At 45.6% G+C, this 20256-nt stretch overlaps 1 protein-coding gene and 1 long non-coding RNA gene across 2 annotated transcripts in view; one reads left to right on the forward strand and one right to left on the reverse strand.

Annotated features, from left to right (window-relative positions):
- Window positions 1-3275, reverse strand: part of BOK (BCL2 family apoptosis regulator BOK) — a 61582-nt gene extending 58307 nt beyond the window's left edge. The window contains exon 1 of the mRNA XM_075340853.1: window positions 3057-3275. The gene's annotated coding sequence lies outside the window, so the exon portion shown is untranslated. The remainder of the gene's footprint in view (window positions 1-3056) is intronic.
- The window catches only part of LOC142296828 (uncharacterized), an 80108-nt gene continuing 61444 nt past the window's right edge, over window positions 1593-20256 (forward strand). The window contains exon 1 of the long non-coding RNA XR_012751710.1: window positions 1593-1639. This is a non-coding gene — a long non-coding RNA (uncharacterized LOC142296828). The remainder of the gene's footprint in view (window positions 1640-20256) is intronic.

Raw genomic sequence — 20256 nt, forward strand, 5'->3', positions numbered from 1 at the left:
CATTCCATGAAGGTGTGTGTGTGATCTGCTTCTCCTGCACCTGTGGTGCCTCCACTTAGTGGGGGTTTAGCTGTATCCTGCTAGAGCATCAGTTTTTGGCCAGGGCGATGTACACACTGCAGCCCAACTTGCTGTGAGTAATACTTGATTTTTGGAGGACATTATCCTCTTATTGTTGCTTTTTTTATATTTAGTGTAGGGACCTACAGACATGAGGTCCCTTGACGAGGGTGTAGGCTTACGTTTTATGGCCATAAATACCAACAAAAACCTCATATTTTTTTGTTTGTACAGGATACAGCCAGGCCCCTTTCTGTTGGGCCTTGCATTGTAGAGTGTCTGTCCGTGCATGATATACAGTGGAGTACGGCTTGGCAGCCCGCCTGATCTAATAGAAGGGCGTTACCTAATAGGCTGCGGGTTTGTGACTGTGTCATCTGCATGTGAACAGCGCTCTATGCAAGTCACTTGTGTGCAGTTTTATCATCTAGCAGTCACCTCCCCTCCATTCCATGAAGGTGTGTGTGTGATCTGCTTCTCCTGCACCTGTGATGCCTTCACTTAGTGGGGGTTTAGCTGTATCCTGCTAGAGCATCAGTTTTTGGCCAGGGCGATGTACACACTGCAGCCCAACTTGCTGTGAGTAATACTTGATTTTTGGAGGACATTATCCTCTTATTGTTGCTTTTTTTATATTTTGTGCTACAGAATATCTAATAGGTGGGTCGGGTTTTGGTAGTAATTCCCGCCCCGTCTGCAAGCCTATCTTTCCTTCTCCCTGTCCTTCCTCCCATGGTAATAACAGAGATAGGATGAGGAAGGACAGGCAGGGGTGGGAATAACTAGCAAAATTCGACCCACCTATTAGATATTCCGCAGCACCTATCAATCAAATAACAGTGCATTTCACAAACTGTACTTGCCTGTATTTCAGAAACTATACATCCGATCTCACAAGTAAAGGTATGTATATAGATTCGGCATCCTAGCACTAGTATAGCACGGCTTTAGTTTATATAGGAAAATTCTGGTGGATGGTCCTCTTTAAGAGAGTAATACTATTATTTGGGCACCATATGGTACAATAGATGTCTGTGGATTACAAAATTATCCTACCACTAAGTGTCAGCATCCCCTGTGTTAGGTTGTTTGAATTTTCATGAAGGGTCTAAAAATGGGAAGTTGGGGCAGGGGGGAGCGAATTAGCTTTTTTGCTAGGGGCCCTATTATCTATAAAACTAGCCACACTCATGCTGTCAGTGGGCCACAAGGGACTAGGGACTTGCCTTCTAGGTAATGAAATATACCTCTTACGCATATTTGCATGTCCTATTATCCAGGCTGCAGTAATTAGTGTTATTATATGGTATCACTATAAATTACTCGTTGATGTAAAGTGAATTTCTGCCGCTTATATTACATTATTATTGCTGACTTTGGGCAGAGCCGACCGATCAACATTTGCACCAGACGTCACAATTATTTATGCTTAGGTTTGTCCAGTAATAAGGGTTTGCTTTGTGTTTATTACACGATATCAAAGTTTACAACTATTAATGCACTTTTACACTATATTAAACTAGGCAGAGTGACAATTAAGAAGAATGACTCACACTGGAATGTCTCGCCCTACGAGCAGGTAAGATAGCGAGATATTCCAACATTAGTGTTTTAGGACAGTCGTCTGTGTTCGATCAGTAGGGGGATACTTTGTAGTATCCATCCTAGCATAGGTGTCACTTGGGGTTCATTCAGACATCAGGGATTTTTTTTTAACTTTATCAATATTTTTATACTCATTTTCATTAGTTTTTTCAGAGTTTCATCAGTTTTTTGCCTATACAAAACTAAGAAAAACTAAAACAATGGAGGTTTCCATGAAAATGGAAATGGAGGTTTCCATTTCCATTGTCCATGAAAAGCAGCCAGCACTGACATGGGATCCCAGTGATGTCTGTTTTTGCACTGACCCATAGACTTGCATTGTTGGGTTTTGATCCATGTCTCAAATCGACAATGATCAAAATTGGGCATGTTTCCATCTTTTGGTGCGAACCACTCGGTCTGCAAAAATACATGATCATGAGATCAGCCCCATAACTGTAATAAGTATGAGTTTTATCCTTAAAACTCATGCATACAGCAGGTACAGTATGTGAAAACTTCATGTCTCAATGAACCCATATATATACAGGGTATATCGGTCACTACTTATGGGGCAACACGCCACCGGTCCTCTCACGAGGAGTGTATCACCTGTGAGTACTGATGGAGAGGCATTAACCCCAATGATGGGGGCTCTAAGATCTTGCACCCTCATAGAGAGCAGAGTTTATTGACTGCTCGGTATTATTAGGGGACGCTATTGTGAGTGGTCATAGGGTACGAATCCGTCTGACACCTACCATATTTACAGTATATGTCATCTATGGCACTAGGTAGTGCTATTTAGTATTCAGCTGCAGTCCTTCTGCTTGATGGTGAGCACTAATGCAGCTTTATGGACACTTTACAGCACCGCGCCATAGGACACATAATCTTCTCCCTTGTCAACCTGAGTATTTGTGGTTTTTCATCCTTGACTCATTTCCTACATATGCTATCACATGTATTTTTTTAACAGGAGTCTATTCTGAGGATGTATTATTACGGTATGCTTTGGTGCAGCTTTTAGGATTTGGTGCATTTCCCAATACCGCAGGAGCATTACACACACCGTAGTACCCTCGTATCACCCAACCAATCAAATCAATTACTTGTTGGACAGGTCTTTGAAGCATGGAAAAGCTTTCATCATCGTTACTCCTGGGATTTTATCTGATTGTTAAGAAATCAGACAATTTCCAGTGCTTTTAGTCACATTTTATATAGTGCACGGTGCACTAATACATTAAGTATAATGATAAATACTCATTCATTAGAAGTAACCGAATGGACAACTTTCAGATTTAGAAGGTGTAAACATAAATCAAGGTATGTAGTACTACTACTAAAACCCTACCTATAAACATGGAAAAAGGTGGAAATAAACTGAAGAGTAGAAAGTCACCACTCACCCCTGAGCTGGTGTGGAAGTCACTGATGTCTCCCTCCGGGGACAGATGGGCAGAACCTCATGTCCTTGGGTTTCTTTGTTGTGTGGCTCTTGTGTGATGTTCTTACAATTAGTTCTTACTGATCGTCTCCTTCTCCAGTACCGGCTCCTGCGGCAGATCTTGTTCTGTACTCACTATGCGTTAGGTCTGGCACAAGCAAGCATAACCAGAAGCTTTAGACAGAAGGAGGGGGGTGGGAGGGGAGAGGGAGTAAGCTGGCTTTATCCTTCTAAGGAAAATAGAAAGAATGCAATGGAGGAGGGAATAACACTGCTGCCGGTGCAATTGATGCCAATTACAGCCATAAGTCCCAACTGGTGTCCTTTTTTATAAGCAAGCACTAATTGTATTTGAATCATGTGGCCAGGGTATAATCATGTATAATGAGGACTCGGTGTACCCCTTTGTTTGTAGCCTGAGCTGACCGGCAGACAAAAAAATAGAGATAGATTTCATTTTTTGTAATTCTTAGTTTTCGCAATCATTTGGTATGTTGCAAAATATGTCTTTAGATGTGAATGGCAGTCCTAAGGGTCCCCGGATATGTAATGGTGCTCAAAGAACATCACAGAGAAAGAAAACATCCTTACCTACACCAGGTCACAATACCAATAAAAAGATGCAGAAGACCCCATGATAAAGAAGGGGGCAGCACAGGTGCAAAATACTGATGAGACAACGACTCACTACCATTCATAAAGGAGGCTGCTAGTGTGGCACCCCAAAGGCTTCAGTCGCCACAAAGTATTGCACCCAACATTGGGTGTAATGCTAAACCCGGTTCCTGAGGAGGTCAGTCCCGGTTTCACCACATTAAACACGCAATACACACCAGGTTGCCCTGTTCCCACTGGGACTGGGCTAGGGTAGGGTAATAAAGGGGTTGCCGACCGAGAGACATTTACAGGATGCCTTCAACAGGGGGCCCAGTCTCACTAGCCTAGGACCTGGGAGGGGGGAGGTGCAGCCAGCAGGGGGAGTCAGGAACCACCACAACAGTTAGAGAGTTCTCCAGCAGGAGAGCAGCGGAGCAGATGTGCCTCACAGGTGCTCCGGTGGGAAGGAGGAGAAACACGGTTGCCGTGGGGAGAGTGACTTCTCCCCTCGGAACAGACGCCACGCAGGGCGGCAGGACCTTATGGAAGATCATACTTCAAATTGGGTTTTCCAGAATCTGCCTGGACGGGGAAAGTTTCAAGCCTCCCTGACTACACAGCGCCCGACAGCACAGTGCCATATAGGATCCAGGGCCTCGCTTCAAGCAAGACCCACATCGGAACCGCAGCACCTGCAGATAGGGACAAGAGTAAATCTCGTGAAACCCAGTGTCCCCTCGTAGCTTCAAGTCAGGGGATCCACAGACAGGTGTTACAAGGAGAATATAAAACTGGTCACAGACAAACAGGGACAACAATAATTTCTTAGTATAATCATACCTCCGTCCCTTATGTCCCTTCATAAGGAAATATCAAACAAGAATATACTCCAAAATTTCAATCTAGACTGATCGTGTATAAAAACACGCAAGGAGACTTATTCTATTATTTAGAAAATGTTTTTTATTAACTACAGAACACACATGATAAAATGTGATAATATCCAAATTGTATCTAGTGACACTATAAGAGGTATAGGTAGGCCTACATCAAACCCACCCACACAATGACGGGCAGGGAGCACCTCATATCAACACTGTGTATTTAATATATACCAAATACATAGAACAAACCCACCGAACACCAAACCGGACTGATCTCTAAAGGGATTCGCGTTCGACGGAGCCCATTATAGCAAGTGACCAGTATTACCTGGGTGAGCGGCACCCTACAAAACTGAGTAAACAACCTGGAACCGCAGCCATAGACTCTGACTCTTTATTACCGGTACTGCCGCTCTGCTCCGCCATTACTACTCCCCTCATCATCCTCCCTGGGGCCCGCTCTACCTGTGGAGAGCGATACTATCCCTAGCTGCTACTACCATCTGCCCCGGAGGACAGCGACAGCAGCGGCGGCCCATTCCCTAGCCGCATACCACAGGTGGCGTCACGACAAACATTCACCTCACTACTACCCCCATCATCCTATCCCAAGCCATCTTCGGTACGCCTTGGAACAACGGAGATGGGCTAGGCTGCCCGTGACAACGACAATCGACGGCCTGGCGACGAATAGGTTAATGCACCTGCCCCGTGAGACGCTACACTAGTATTATGAATGTACACAGATGAGGCTACTATAGGGCGCCGGTCACACAGGTAAGTGTGGTGCACAGTGTCAGGCTTACAGCCTATTGACAAGAGAGAAAAAGCGCTTGACAAAATATGGCACTCACCCAATGAATAAAAATTACAAAGTTTTATTAGTGCATATGTGCCGCCCCAGCAGCGGATCGAACCGCTCAGATCCGGGGGTGGTGTTTGTTCGTGGCTCAAGGGTCTCCGGACCCGGGGGCTTAGGGGCCACACTCAAATGTAAAAGGGAGTATTTACAGGGGATTTGGTATAGTTCGTGACGCCACCCATGGTGTGCGGTACTTGGGAGTACTGCCGTTGCCATTGGGAGTTCCCAGGGTGATAGAGTAGGGCAGCTAGGTGACGTTGCCCTCCACGGGTGATGCAGGGACATAGTGTAGGGGTCAGTCGGGTACTCACTCAGCAATGAATCAGACACTGAGAACAGGGTAAACCAAGTCTCTGAATGCTGCTGCCTCTCAAGGGGAGCTCGTCCGGGTCCCGTCCCCTGCAGTGCTGCTGGTGGCCAGTAACCTGCCTCCTGGCACTAAGTTTCAGAGTGTCCGTTGTTGTCTGGTACCTTGGAGCTATCCGGGCCCCACTCCCTACTGTGGCTAAGTGGAGGAGCCTGCTCTCAGGGCTCACGCTTGGGATTTCACTAGAATGCTTGCTAGGAAAGCCCTATCCCCCTCGTTGCGCTAGTGCCCCGATTCTGGAGCTGGTGGGAACAGTCCATAAAGGCCCCGTTCTCCTCAGGTTAATTGCCGGGTTGCCTGAAACTTCTCCCCGACCCAGGGTCCGTGTACCCTGTCGTGCCTTGGTCCCGGACCGGTGATAGGACCAGGCTGCTAATTGTCCTCCTTGACAGGTCCCAGGCACCTAGCCTCAATCCCCTGCGACTGGTGGTCCGACTCCTCTTGGTCCAGACCACCGTTTGCGACCTAGTTTTCCTCTCCCCTGGGAGCTCCAACTCCCAGCTCCCCTCTCACTGGAAAGCTACTTCTCTTCTCCTGTCAGCTCTGCTCTGCACTTCCTCCCTCGCTGCCTTGACCTTGACACCGCCCACCTCCCTGTCTGACCCCTAGGTGGGCGGCCCTATTCCTGCTTAAGCAGCCCACTGGTGTGCCTGACAGGTGTGGTGCAAAGTGTATCTAGGATTTGTGAATGCTGGTGGAGGCAACACTGCAGGATAGAGACCCAGAACCATGAGGGGTTGAATACTGCACGGGTAGGACAGTTTGTGCAGTACCCTGTGACGACCTAAATAGTCCAGGGGCGTCACACATAATTAAAACCATACAGCAATACATAAAAATTTACACCACCAAATAAACCAAGGGCCCCTTATGCACCTAAGTTCCTTAAATAGATAATAATATAAATCTTGCCAAAACCAAATAGCAGAGAAGTCTCCTATGAAGCACTAGAAAATATAGTGGAATATCTCAAATATTATATATTCCCACTATAACCAGATAAGGTATAGAAAAAGCCTAGCTTGTGTCAAAATGAATTATGTATACCGTATTTTTCACTTTATAAGACGCACCGGATTATAAGACGCACCCCAAATTTAGACATAAAAAAAGGTAAAAAAAAAGAAAAATGGGGTCCGTCTTATACTCCGGTGTTCTCTTACCGGAGGGGGGCAGCAGTGGTGGTGAAGCGGGGTCACAAGAGGCACAGGTTGTGCTGGCAGGCGCGGCGGGTCAGTGTCAGCGGGGTCCGTGGTTGCAGGTGCCGTGGCGTCCGTGGTTGCAGGCGCGGTGGCGTCCGTGGTGGCAGGAGCCGTGGGGTCCGTGGTGGTGGCAGCAGCGGTGGCCGGTGAGCCGTGCAGCAGGCCGGTGCAGTGAGTGTCCGCGGTCCCGGTTCAGTGGTGGGAGCGGCGGCGGCGACTGCTCAGTGGTGGGAGCAGCGGCGACTGCTCAGTGGTGGCAGCGGCGGGGACTGCTCAGTGGTGGGAGCGGCGGCGACTGCTCAGTGGTGGCAGCGGCGGGGACTGCTCAGTGGTGGAGCAGACGGATGCGGTGTTTTCCCAATGTGTCCGCGGTCCCGTTCAAGTAATGGCGCCCGGAGCGACCGCCCGCCCACCCTGCGTGCAAGCCACCGGGTACCTGTGCTTGCGTGCAGTGGCAGCCGGGTACCCGTGGCTGTGTGCGGGCGGCAGTCAGGTGCTGTGTGAGGGCGACAGCCGGGTGCCGCCCGCACGGGCACCCGGCTGCCGACCCCACACAGCACCTGGCTGCCGCCCGCACACAGCCATGGGTACCCGGCTGCCACTGCACGCAAGCACAGGTACCCGGCTGCTGACCCCACACAGCACCCGGCTGCCGCCCGCAGACAGCCACGGGTACCCGGCTGCCACCTCACGCAAGCACAGGTACCCGGCCGCTTGCATGCAGCCACAGGCACCCGGCCGCCCGATCGCCTCAGACAGGACCCCCCCAGGTACCGCTTTATAAGGCGCACCCCCCATTTTCCTCCCAAATTTTTGGGAGGAAAAGTGCGTCTTATAAAGCGAAAAATACAGTATATACATGTGTTTACTCATGCTTATTTTACCATACTTACTCCTGATAAAGCCGTGATAGGCAACACGCATTGGGTCAGGTCTCTTTTGCACCTTATCTTGCTGCTCAATGTATGCTAATTTTGACATAAGCTAGGCTTTTTCTATACCTTATCTAGTTATAGTGGGAATATACTGTATATCAGCTATATTATATGATTGGTGTGCTTCACCTCTGTATGTTTATATGGTTGTTTTGTAGACCTTGTCCGACCTTGCATTGTCTGATAGTATTGAGATATTCCCTTATATTTTCTTGTGCTCTATTAGGAGCCTTGTCTATTTGGTTTTGGCACGATTTATACTATTATATATTTAAGGAATTTAGGTGCATAAGGTGCAATTTTTATGTATTGCTGTATGGTTTTAATTATGCACTAATAAAACTTTAGTAAATACAATGCTCCGTAACACCATACAATGATATTTGTGTGTGTAGATACCACCAACTCCCCACTTGTGGCACAAACTCATCAACATATTAATGCAAAAGAGAAAAAAGAGTTTTTGTAGTGGAAAGAAATACAAATTTTATTCAAGACATGAAGTGAACATCTTTAAAAGCACTTAAAACATATCCGCGTATTGGCAATGTTACATTAAAGATCCCTGGATCAATAGGCCATTACATACAGAATAAGTGCTCATGATAGTAAATGCACCATATTTACACAATATCATAAGTGGACCATGATACCAAAGTACTAGTCAATATACATACAGTGTGGAGTTATGGGCGCAATGCCCACATAATAGGAAAAACATTGTCTATAGCCAGTCATGGGGGAAAGCCTCAGGAAAACGCCCTACGTACGTTTCGATATCTTTGTTGAGGTATTCAAATCTTTATCAGGGGAATTCCCAATAGAGACACTGCCCGGAACCGAGTACCCCATATCCCTGGGTGCTACATTTACCATCTGATGTCCATCACCAGGTAATCTGCATGAAGATCCTGAGAATCAACTCAGGAGTTATCTTCAGGGCCATCATTTTTCCACATCACTTGACACTGCAGTTGGTGCCTAGCTGTCCTACCCCAAGAATTTGCTCAACCTTAAACTCCAAATCCACCTCAATAATATCTTGAGGACCAGGAATCTCCTCAATTTTTTTCAAAAGAGAGGAGGGGAAGGAATTATTGATCCTCCAAGCAATGGGAAGTATTCCCATTTCCAGGATCTTATACCAATATGTAGTAGGCGTAATAATAATAACAATATTAGTAAATACCTCCAATTAGAAATGTAGTATAGTTCTCCTGATATAGCCATGTCTCTTACCTCATGTACAGGGCATTACAATAGCTTAGGTATCCATGGTTACAACCATGAGCAACTAACTGTCACTATATGAGTGGACTATATCTAGTGGACCATGGATATCTAATTTGCGAATACCCCTTGCATTATCAAAGCGACATGCTTGCTGCTTAACTGGTGGGCGTAATGCCCGTCTTGGGGGGCATGACTTGACAGGCAGCCCATATCAGGCCACACCTACGAAATATGCCGCTTTGATTAAGCAAGGGGGAGCTTTTCCCCCCCTGCACCTTCCATGTCTGAGGGTCTTACCTCAAGATCTATTATAAAGAACTCCATGTCTATGTACAGTAGACTTAAGAATTAATGTTAACTAAGCTCGGGCGGTCATGCAAGCTCAGGCGGTCATGCCCACTATCTCGTCTCCCGTCCACTAACTCCAGTCAGCCACACCCACTCCTTTACAATCCCCGATAATACAAGTATGCCTTATTTCACTTACTAAATTTTGGGATAGGATCCTGGAGATGGGAATAACCTTTAAATGTCACAGGATTCAAAATGGTAATATTTTATAAGGACCTACCAATTTATGAGCAAAGAAGACCTTTAAAGTGTAAATTTTTGAGAATAACCACAGAAATTCCCCCACCCAAAAGATAGGAGATTTCCTACATTTGCTGTTAGCACCTCTCTTGACCCAGTCACTTGCTGCCAAGAGACTACTTTCGACCTTCTTCTAGACCTTAATTAAACAGGAAGAAAATCTCTCCTCTTCTGGCACGGAGAATTGTAATCTTGAAAGTAAGTTTCCAAACATTGGATGAAAACCCCCAGAGGAAAAAAAGGTGAGGTCCCAGTAGCCATAGAGATATGGTTAATAAGAAAGAACTCACCAAGGGGCAGACATTCTGCCCAGTCCTCCTGATAAGAACAAACAAAACATCTCAAATTATGCACATCTTGGTTCATACTTTCTGTTTGTCCATTAATCTCGGGATGATAACCTTACGAAAAAGACAGCCTGATAACCAATCTGAAGCAAAAACTATGCCAAAAAACTAGCCACAAATTGAAGCCTTCTCGCCGAAATAACCTGTTTGGGAACACCATGCAATTTCACTATATGAGAAATGAACAAAGATGCTAAACTCTCAGCTGTTAGAAATTTTTGAAGTGGAACCAAATGAACTATCTTGCTAAAACAGTCCACCACCACCACTCACACAACTGTATTACCACCAGAGTTTGGCAACTTGGTCCATGGACAAATGAGCAATGCTGCGATGGAACCTCGCTAGGCAAGAGGTAAGCAGCTGGGGCCTGATGAGAAGCTTAGCCCTGTCCATGGCCGGCTTTAGGCATGTGCGACTTGTGCGGTCGCACAGGGCACCGACGGCCATGCTTCACGGGGGCGCAGCAGAGAGGTACGAAGTCGTAAATTTCCTGGCTAATCCGGTCCCAGCACTGCGTTTTTACTGTAACCACCGCTGGTTAATTACTTAGCTTTATGTAGCCCCTGGCCAGCCGGGTCCACCATGTTCACCGAGCCCCAGTCACAGCTGCAGTAGAGGGGCCCGGCGGTGTTGCTCCAGCCACAACTGCAGTCTGCACATGACTAAGGTGCGTGCGAAATCCTTCTAGGGGATCGCATGCAAATTAGCCATGTGGTGGGGGAGGCACTGTGAATGGAGCAGAGCAGAAAGGTGGCATGTCATCCCGCAACCCAATGTGATGAGGTCATCACTCTGCACCTCATCAAAGTGCTGCGGGCAACGCAGAGGTGGCGAGTGCACGACATCTGGTAGGGAGAGGTAGGCGCTCTATGAGCCGAAGATTCCCGGGGGTGGTGGGGGACCCACTGACTCCAGCCGCGGGGGGCCGGGGACCGCTGACTCCAGCCATGGGGGGGCGCTGACTTCAGCCATGGGGGGGTGGGAGGGCCACTGACTCCAGCCGTGGGGGGCGGGGGGGGGGCCGACTCCAGCCGTGGGTGGTGGGGGGGCATTGACTCCAAGGGCGGGGGGTGCTGACTCCAGCCGCGGGGGGTGGGGGGGGGCGCTGATTCCAGCCACGGGGGTGGGGGGGGCACTGACTGCAGCCCCTGCCTTGCTTTAGCTGGATGTGTGGAGGGCACACATCCAGCTGAAATGCATCGCTGCTCAGAGAGGACGCTGCAGGACGTGGGAGCCGGGGAGAGCGAGTAAAATGTTTGGCTTTTTTCTTTTTAGAGTAGACAAATATACGAGGAGAGACCCAGGAAAGGCACATATACACAAGAAGGAGGAGATATATACCAGGAAGGGGACAAAAACCAGGATGGGGACATATATACCAGAATGTGCCCAGGAGGGGAATATATATACATCAGGAGGAGCCTAGGATGGGCATATAGATGCTGGGAAAGGGACAAATAAACCATGATGGGAACATATATACCCCAGGAGGAGGACATATATATCAAGAAGGGGACAGAAACCAAGATGGGGACATATATACCAGAATATGCCCATGAGTGGGATATACATACCAGGTGCCCAGGATTGGACATATATACCAGGATAGGGACAAATAAACTGGGATGTGGACATGCATACTAGGAGGGTCCCTGGATGGGGACATATATACCTGGAAGAGGACATTTATGCTAGGAAGGGAACAATAAACCAGGATGGGGACATGCATACCAGGAAGGGCCCAGGATGCAGACATATATACCAGGATTTGGACATATATACCAGGAGGATATTATACAGAGAGACAATGTGTGTGGGGGGATAGTATACAGAGGGATAGTGTATGTGGGGTGATATACAGAGGACCATTTTGTGTGTGAGGATATATATAAAGAGGTGCAGCTTGTGTGGGGGATAGTGTACAAAGAGACAGCATACAGTAGGGATATTACACAGAGGGTCATTGTGTGTGTGTATATTATAAAGAGTTGCAGTGTGTGGGGGATATATAGAGGGGCAGTGTGTGTGTAGGATGCTACACAGAGGAGCAGTGTGTGGGCTATTACACAAATGGGCAGTGTGTGTTGGTATTTACAGAGGAGCAGTGTACATGTGGGGACATTATACAGAGGAGCAGTGTGTGGAGGGGGATATATTGAGGAGCAGTGTTTGTGGGGAGATATTATACAGAAGAGCAGTGTGTGGGAGGATATTACACAGAGGAGCAGTGTGTGGGAGGATATTATACAGAGGAGCAGTAAGGGTGTGGTAGGATATTATACAGAGGAGCAGTGTGTGTGGGAGGATATTATACAGAGGAGCAGTGTGTATGTGGGGATGTTATATAAAAAAACAGTGTGTGGGGGTATAATGCAGAGGGGCATTGTGTGTGTGGGATATTTTACAGAGAAGCAGTGTGTGGGGGATATTATACTGAGGAGCAGTGTGTGTGTGGGATATTATACTGAGGAGCAGTGTGTGTGTGGGGGGATAGTATACTAAGGTGGTGTGTGTGTGGGGGATAGTGTACTGAGGCGCAGTGTGTGTGGGGATATTATACAGAGGAGCAGTGTAGGGGGATATTATACAGAGGCGCAGTGTGTGTGGGATATTACACTGAGGAGCAGTGTGTTTGGGGGGATATTATACAGAGGAGCAGTGTGTGTGAATATTATACACAGGGGCATTGTGTGGGTATATTCTATTGAGGGGCAGTGTTTGTGGGGGATATTATACATGGGGCAGTGTGTGTGGGAGAGATATTATACAGAGGAGCAGTGTATTATGTGGGATATCGATATCTTACAGAGGGGCAGTGTGTGGGGATATTATACACAGGGATATCATGTGGGGGTACACTGAGGAGCAGTGTGTGGGGGAATATTATAAATAGGGGCAGTGTGGGAGAGAGGGTCAGTGTAGAGAGTATATTATGGAGATGGGAAGTGTTGGGGGTGTATTATTAATTTTCTAAGGGAAATGCTTTATTTTCTGGAGCAACCTCAAAGGTGCTAACACTTTTGGCCATGACTGTGTGTGTGTGTGTGTGTGTATGTGTGTATGTGTGTATATATATATATATATATATATATATATATATATATATATATATATATATATATATATACACACATACGTTTTTCCAAGAATGGTGGTGAGTGTGGAGGGCTTGAGGGTTGGAGTCGGAGCTGGGGTGCGATGTAATATCAATGGATGCGGCATAAATGGTTGAAATCGGAACACCTCTAAAAAACGAGATCAGGCGTGATGGATTTGAGGTGCAGATTCTCCAGCACAAATTTGTAATTTATTGTACATTTGAAGAGATCAATTTTCTTAGGATATAAAAAAATGGACTCCTGTCCTTGTTTGTATCCTGGGAATCTGGGTAAAAAATCAGTAGGGGGGGCACCAAAGGGCAGTTTTGCACAGGGCACCATTCAGGCTAAGGCCGGCCCTGGCCCTGTCACAGACTCTACATTTATAGACATACTCCTAAATATCCTAAGTAGCAGAATAACCCAGATGCCCAGTTAAGACAGAATCATGTACTTTATTAAGAAGATCTGAACATAAAAAGGAAGTACATAAAGCTTGTTTATTTCAGCACACTATCCTGAGCATCTTGAGTGCACTGCTTGAGATCATCCCCCACAGCACCCACCACCACCCTTTCACTAAGAACCTTGACTGGATATTCATCCCTCAGTTCTGGTACAAAGGAACAAGACAAAGCGTCATTCTTAATATTCTTAGATCTGGGGAGAAAAGTCAAAGTGAAATTAAATCGGGAAAAAAAAATAGCCAAACGAGCCTGCCTGGTGCTTAAGCATTTAACAGAATCAATATAGACAGGTTTTTATGATCAGTAAAGACAGTCATTTTACACCTTTCCCCCTCCAAACAATGTCTCCACTCCTCTACTGCTCTTTTAACTGCTAAATCCTCTTGGTCACCAATATCATACTTGGACTCTACTTGTGAGATCTTCTGGGAGTAAAAAGCAAAAGGACGCAGAAAGGCAGATCGACCTCTAGTTGACTGAAAAGAGGGGCTTTAGACAAAGCTATCTTGAGAATAGAAAAAGCATTAAAAGCATTGACTGACCAAGAAGAAAAATCTGCTCCCTTCTTGGTCCTGTCAGTTAAGGGTTTGACTATGATCATAAAACTTTTTTTTATTAACTTCTGTAAATATTTGCAAAGCTCCTATAATCTCTGCAATGCTTTTAGGTTACTCGGTTGATAGATCAAGAAGAGCCTGCACCTTAACGGAATCCATTGAAATCCCGAAGCCGAAACCAAATATCCTAAGAACTGAACTTCAAATTGACATTTTTTTAAGTTTAGCTAATAATGTAGAATCTGGAGAACCTGTCAGGCATGCTTATGTTTTTTCTGAGAACGTACGCCATTCAAAATATAATTCATGTAAATTAGCACAAATCTACCCCAGAGATAACAAAAAATGTAATTTATGACATTTTGAAAGACTGCCGAAGCATTGGTTAACCTGAACTGCATTACCAAATTTTCAAAATGACTGACAAACACGTATAAGGTTATATGCCCTCTCAAGTCAAGTTTGGAAAAACATTTAGCTCTAGATGATTGATTAAAAAAGTCACTTATAAAGGCAAAGGGTAAGGATTATAGATCATGATTTTATTGATCTCTTTAAAATCCAAACATACACGCAACCCTCCATCTTTTTTTTTAACAAAAAAGAACCCAACGGCGTCTGGAGAGGTAGATGGTTGTATATGACCCTTCGCCAGACTCTTTTGAATATAATCTTTCAAAGTCTCTCTTTCAGGCAGAGAAAGATTAAACAAACGAGATTTAGGCATATTGGCTACTGGTATAAACTTGTTAGCACAATCATATGGTCAGTGTGGTGGAAGAACATCACACTTGTTTCGGGAAAAACATCAAAACATCACAGAAGTACTGAAAAAATTCTGGAAGATGGGTCCTCATGGATGTCAATGCACTCGACAGACATTCGGAGAAGCAAAAGTCACCCCATGACTTAATCTATTGAGTCTCCCAATTGATTACAAGATAGTGCTAAATTTAACAGTGGCGGGCCTAACACTAACTTTATAGGTAGAAAAGGAAAAACCATAGCTCAGTAGACAGAGGAACCGACCACAGAGGTCACTGGATAGAATCCACAAATCGAGCTATGTCACATTCCTTTCAGAAAATATTCCTGAAGTGTCCAGTCTTGGATATTTAAAAGTGGAGAAAGTAGGGGGGCGTGGGTTGCCGATGGCAGAGTGAGACACACATCTCCTTAGCTCTATGCCCAGGCCGCCCTTTCAGCCTCTTACAGGTGGTGCAGCTGAGCCCAAACCTCACATGGGCAGACCCAGACGTTCCCTCAAGCAAGCAGCAGATCCGGAGACTGGGACAAGCAGGATGGATTGCTTCCTGGCCTCCAGCACCCCCACTCAAACACAAGCTGCTCAGGCCAAGATGGCGACGGCAGGGAAACAGCAACACTCCTCACTGAAGCATGTCTCAAAGGTAGGGGATTCCCCAGTCACCGCTTCTCAGGATTCCAGTGAGAATGAAATAGACTCTCAGGAGGTGAATCTAAAATTGAATATAAAAATAAAGCATGATATTTTATTTTTACCATTAAAATGCTTTTTTATATAACAACTAATATAAACAAAAATCTGCATGTTATTGCCACATTAGTAACGATTCAAGCTATAAAACTGTATCATAACCTAAATGATGAATACCATTTAAAAAATGTAAAAAACAAGCAAAAAATTCAAAAAAGTGATCCTAAGGTGTATAAAAAAAATCTGGTTTTACTAAAAATGTCACTTTGACCTGCAAAGAAAGCGGCCTCCCAAATTATTTTTTTTCTATGTCTGCGGCCCATATACACAGCTGAGTTTGAGACCGATCCTGCCAAAAGTGTCAGAATCGACCAACATTCATCCAATATTGTATGAGCACCTTATGCCATATTCTCATATTCATTAGTGATTAGATGAGCCACAGATTGTGATCACAGTAAGAAAAACATGCTGCTTTTCACACTAGAAAGGTAATAATACACAGCAGGCATTTAAAGGGCTTGTCTACTACTGGACAGCTCCTACTTACTCACTTCGGTAACCACACATTCCACATTTTGTACCAAAGTACTCAAGACTGCATCTTATCAACCGATATAACCACTTATATCCTTAAACCAAGAATATATACATGATGCCATGCTTCTATAAAAATTATACTTTATTTCATACAATTAAAACACATACATAGACACAACGGCACAACAGGGTAGAGAAAGGTGCAACTGTAACTCCCACAGATTGGAGGGAGGGTGGGATGGGGACTAAAAAAGTCTCTCAGGTCCTAGCATAATACTTAGGCAGAAGTTTTAGTCAAAATAAAGAGTATGTTTAGTTTGCAGATATCAATTTTACCATCATGTATATCCATAAAGGTCATAAAGGGGTAGCCAAAAGGGGGCTGTTTTTGTGTGAGCATTCCAATTCAATTATTTTACCGAGGAAGCCAATAACAGCTTCATTCGTTTTGTGTGCTTCCCTAGTGGGTACATGTCTACCAGCACACAAATATCAGCCTGCTCACCACTAAGAGACACCCCCGCCCCTATATACCCAAATGGATCAGCTTAATTGCTGATACAATATATAGTAGCTTCATAGCCTGTGGATAGCCATACAGCCGTGGGTCGCATGGGGGGGCCAACTAATAACAATGGTCCCACATGATCTTATTAACGGCTTCAGACACTTACTGGCCTTTCAAAGTTACACCATACAATAATTACCAGGTTCAATAGACTTCCAAATGTACTATGTTAATTAACAAACCATACACCCACCCTCACCTGCAAAATTTACAGGTCAGGTGGTGCCGGATTACGGGAGCTAATACTTGCATTACACCAGGCTATACAGGCAACCCACAGGAATACATCATAGCAAATATCATTATTAACTGCATGACTAATAAGACAGAATAATACAGTAGCATACAGACCTGACCAAAGTAGTTATAATTCCCACCCACCGCGCCTCAACGCGTTTCACCGCCTAGGGCTTCGTCAGGAGGCAGGTACATACCTTGCTGAGCTGTCATCCTTTATATATTCAATAAGAATTAAGTGCATGTGATGTATGATTGCACGCTCGGCTCCACACTAGTATCGGCGCAGTATAGTTCCGGTCGGAGGAAACACCGGAAGTTACCTCACTCTGTTTCCGGCCTGGGGCGGGACGCAAGCAGGCCCAGCAACCACGGCAACGTGATGCTGAAGCTACTGGGCATGTGCGCGACCCGCACACAACAGCCGTACTGAAGAGTGAGGAGTCCATCTCCCGGATCCCAGCTGCGCACAGCGCGGATAGCCGAGTGGTAGCAACCTCACATGCACATATCACTTCGGTACCCAATAGAATATATAAAGCTGAGTGTATGTATGTGTGCATGTCTGTATGTATGTGTGTGTGTGTTTATGTCCGCTAAAGGAATCTGCACTATCATATTTACAATCACGAAGTTTTGCACAGACACCTCATGTGACTCAGGGAACGTCATAGACTATGGTGTGACCGGAAAATGTAACCCCGCACTTTACAGTTACTCACCAAAAAACCTGCCTCCATTAAAGTGAATGGAGCTGCGACCTACAGGTTATTAATAGCAGCTGTGAGTGGTTGCTATAAAAACAAAATAAATTGTTAGTATAAAAAGATTATGTGTGAGGTAATAAAATGTCAGTGGAAAGATGGATGGAGAGAGACAGAAAGAGACAGACAGAGAGAGGGAGACAGGAAAAGAGACAGACAGACTTAGGCACAGACAGAGTAAGAGGCAGACAGGGAAAGAGACAGGCAGACAGAGACAGACAGACAGGGAAAGAGACACACAGACACAGACATACAGGCAAAGAGACAGGCACAGACAGACAGGGAAACAGACATGCAGACAGGAAAAGAGACAAACAGAGAGACAGACAGGGAAAGAGAGAGACATGGAAAGAGACAGGGAAATACACAGAGACAGGGAAAGAGACAGAGACAGACGGGGAAAGAGACATATGGGGAAAGAGACAGACTGGAAAGAGACAGACAGACACAGAGATAGAGAGAGACAGAGACACATACAGAAACAGACAGCGAGATAAACACAGACAGAGAGATAGACACAGAGAGAGAGATAGACACAGACAGACATGGCTAGAAACAGAGACACACATGGATAGAGAAAGACAGACAAAGAGACAGACAGACACACAGAGACAGACAGGGAATGAGAGAGAGAGACAGACAGATGAAGACAGAGAGACATACAGAGACAGACAAACAGAGACTGGGAGAGAGACAGAGAGACAGTTACTGTCCCAGGCAACGCCCGGGTAGTACAGCTAGAATAAAAATCATCTGTACTAACCTCCCACAATGGCACCTTTCCTGCGATGATGGTGCTGCAATTCTCAGTGGGTCATGTGACATATTTGTGTCAAATAACTACTGCAGCAAATCAGTGGCTAATGACTGATTGCAGCCTTTACTTTTCTGTCAGAATAGACAGCCACTCTGGTGGAATAATCAAAGTCTGCAGTCAGTGACTGCTGATTAGCTGCAGCGGTTCCTGTAGCACAAGATAGTCACATGACCCACTAACAATAGCAGCACTGACATCACAGGCACGGCCCCGCTGCTGGAGGTGGATACCAATTTGTTTTTTATTGCCTATGGGGCACTGAACTGATTAAGCGGGGGTTGTCCTGAATTTAGAAATAGTTACTACAATGTTACGTCATAGTGCAATACATAACGTGTTCAGAGATTTTAATCTAATCTGAGAAAAACTAAACAAAAGAAGCCCAAGGATGGGCAGTATCACGACAGGATGTCTAAGTGTTTTGGTTGGAAAAAGAATTGCTAGCACATAAATGAGAGGAAGTTAAGATGACGCTTTGCGAAATTTTCGGAATACAGTTTTATTGACCACTGTTACCACTTCATACAGTTCTAGGTTCAGTGAAGCCTTGTGATTTTAATACCATTTCTTATCATCCCTGTACACATGCTCGGACAACAGTACAGCTGAACTCCTCAAAGCTTCAGTAATAGAGATGAGTGAATCAATTTGATGCAAATAGAATTTGTGTTGAACTTTTAGACTCCAAAAATACAAACAATTTGCAATTTGAAGCACGCAAATGATCAGAAAAATTACACCACAATTTTAACCAAAGCTAGTAATTGCATGAACCAGAGAAGGCTCACATGAGCCAAACGTGGCTGCTCAGTTTTCGCCATACTGCCTTGCAACTATCACATCACATGGTATAGCACAGTCAATCAGGAAGTATATGTCGCAGCCTGTATAAAAGTAGAAGCAGGGAATGCAGCAGCCGCTTTCTAGAGAATCTGGATGGTGAGTTGATACTATGGTGCCCCTGAGTGTCAGGTGCCACAGGGTACTACATCTATCCCCAGATTCATGGAAGGCCAGTGCTGGTAAACACCACAACACACACACAACCAACGCCCTTTTTCCCCAGACTGGGTACCAGGCTAGAGATGGAACTGATGAATGGCCACCTATTGGTTGGGACTCATCCAATCCACTAGTCAGAGACCTGGGATGAGGGAGGGGCTAGTCAGTGGAGTGGATGGATGACGGACATCTTATCAGAGAGAGAGAGAGATAGTGAAAAGACAGACAGAAGTTAACATGCTGACAGAAAGTTTGAAGTGACTACTGAGTAAAAGGGAGTACGGTTGCCAGGGAGAGTACGGTGCAAGTACTGACTGAATTGAGCACCGACGGGGTATAGAGCCCTAGTTGAGGAAGACGCTGCTGGCTCACCTGACAACAATCTGCCTGGTGAGGGGACCATCAAGGACTTTACCGACGTTAGTGTCCGGGGCACAGCAGCAAAGAGAGAACCTGGGAACGGGGACAGAGGTCCAACCCAAGAGAGGTTCAAGCTACCTGCTGTACGGGCCAGGACGGAGACAACAGGAGGGGACCCACCAACTACAAACGGGTGCATGGAAGTAAAGCTCACCAGTTCACTACACCAACACTGGAAAAATGGGAACACCGGATTGGTAAAGACCAGCACCAGC

Source organism: Anomaloglossus baeobatrachus, chromosome 3 (assembly GCF_048569485.1).
Source record: "Anomaloglossus baeobatrachus isolate aAnoBae1 chromosome 3, aAnoBae1.hap1, whole genome shotgun sequence".
Taxonomy (NCBI): domain Eukaryota; kingdom Metazoa; phylum Chordata; class Amphibia; order Anura; family Aromobatidae; genus Anomaloglossus; species Anomaloglossus baeobatrachus.